We start from the raw sequence: 2,370 nt of genomic DNA on the forward strand, positions 1-2,370 counted from the left end.
GTATAACAGCTGGGAACTAAGCAGCGTTCAGTTCACTCTACGTGTATAACAGCTGGGAACTAAGCAGCCGCTTCCCCTCTCTGCTCTGAAGCCATGTGTATCCACAAGGTCATGTGGCAGCTCTTGCAGGTAGCTAAACGATCAGGAAGTAAATACTAATATAAGTGGAACATGCAGGTACACTAGACCATGTTCTATTCCAAATTGAAATAAAAATTCACCAAACAAAAACCTTAGAAATATAGTACATTTGCTGAATACGCACAATGAGTACTACCTAAGAGTTCCAAGGTGGAGTCCTTTAAGGATGGACTGTTGGTATGTTTTTTTAGCAGGAGGAGAAAACACACAGAGAATAACATGTGAGAAGGTTGTGATGGTTACTGTAAGATAAAAAGAGATTACACATCTCACAGCATACTGGGACCTAATTCAAACACTACATCAGTTTAATAAAGCAAACTGATCTGCATGAAATTTTGTTAAATAATTTAGTCAAAATTCTCCAAACACAGGAGGAGCTTTAAGTATTTCATTCATTTTTTAAAATAAGTGTTTCTATTTTTACCAAGTTTCTTAAATGATTTAAAAGAAAATAAAATTGTGGCATTCTAAATAATCAGTAAGGCATTAATAAGTTGGAATTAGTTAAGGAACTTTGAATATGCATAAAAGTAGAAGCCAATTGAAGAACAGTGATAATGGCTTACAGTAAATAAAAACAAAATGTTACTTTAAAAACTATAGGCAGTGAGAAGTAAATGCAGGCCTGTGGAGATGGCTCTGTGGGTGAAGTGCATTCTTTGCAAACCTACGAACCTGATGCAGCCTCAGCAGGCTTCTAAAGCAAAGCACGGAGGCACGTGTGTGACCCAAGTACTGTAGGCGGAGACAGGCAGGTCCCAGAGCTTTCCGGCCAGCCACTCTAGCTACACAAGCTCCAAGATGAGGGAGAAACGGGCAGAAACAGTAAAGTAGGGCAACATGAGAAGATATCCAAAGTTGTCCCTCTGGCCTTCACAGGCTCACACATAGGCCAACATGCCTGAAGACACGCATATACATGCAGACACACAGTGAGACAAAGAAAGACACTCAGGAATATGTCAGCTAGCTGAAGGAATATATTGGGCTAAGAATATAAGTTAATGATAGTCACCTATACATAATAGAGTCACCTATACGTGCACAGACTCGAGGATGAATTCACAGCATGCTATTATTTCACTACCACAGTTAGATACAATGCCTGCATACCTTGCATGCCAAGGACATAAATACATGATATTCATTAAATCCATTCATAATGCCTCAAACTGTTGTGACAAATGCTATAAATATCAGCTGATGAAAATAAAAACGTGCTGTTCAGGACTGAACCACTTCATGCATGCTTCATTATTGATGAACATCCTGTAACATAGTCCTAAGTGAAAGAAGACAGAAACACAAGGCTTCTTATTGATTGAACTGTGTTGAATGTCTAGAAAGGCAAATTTACAGACTCAGAAAATAGATGACTCTTCTACAGAGTGGCAGCAGTGACTGACTGCAAATGCTACTGTAAATTGTAAAACTGGATTGTTGGGGTGTTTACACAAGTGTGCGAATTTAAGACCATTGACTTATATACTTGAAATTGAGTAGATGTTAGCTATATGTAGATTAAATCCTATTAAAATGTTTAGAAAATGTTACAGAAAATAGACGTAAGTAAAAAAAAGCATTTGTAACTTGGTTTCTTTCAGTTAAACACTTTTGACTAGACACACCTCATTCCAAATGCATACACATAGTATCACACTTTCTTCAGAAACAAAGTCCTATGTCACTCAGTTGAGTATTTTAAGTGAGGAGGGGGAAAGCACCCTAAGGAGAATTATATACACGCAGCCGCCACCTCTGTAAGTTCTCTATCATTCTTGGATGCAACCATGTGCCAAAAATATTTGGGAAGAAAGTTATGTATGCACTAAACATGTTCAATAACATCTTGCATTAGAAAATCAGGAAATCGGGACTGGAGAGATGGCTCAGCGGTTAAGACCACTGACTGCTTTTCCGAAGGTCCTGAGTTCAAATCCCAGCAACCACATGATGGCTCACAACCATCCTTAATGAGATCTGATGTCCTATTCTAGGGTGTCTGAAGATAGCTACAGTGTACTTACATATAATAAATTAAAAAAAGAAAAAAAGAAAAAGAAAATCAGGAAATTGCCAGGCAGTGGTGGCACACACCTTTGATCCCAGCATTTGGGAGGCAGAGGCAGGCGGATTTCTAAGTTCAAGGCCATCCCAGTCTACAGAGTGAGTTCCAGGATAACCAGGGCTACACAGAGAAACTCTATCTCCAAAAACAAAACAAAA

General features: G+C 38.7%; 1 protein-coding gene across 2 annotated transcripts in view; it reads left to right on the forward strand.

Moving 5' to 3' along the window:
- The window catches only part of Ufl1 (UFM1 specific ligase 1), a 33,366-nt gene that overhangs the window by 9,542 nt on the left and 21,454 nt on the right, over positions 1-2,370 (forward strand). The window lies entirely within an intron of this gene.

The sequence above is a fragment of the Mastomys coucha genome, unplaced genomic scaffold, assembly GCF_008632895.1.
Source record: "Mastomys coucha isolate ucsf_1 unplaced genomic scaffold, UCSF_Mcou_1 pScaffold14, whole genome shotgun sequence".
In the NCBI taxonomy this organism is placed as follows: domain Eukaryota; kingdom Metazoa; phylum Chordata; class Mammalia; order Rodentia; family Muridae; genus Mastomys; species Mastomys coucha.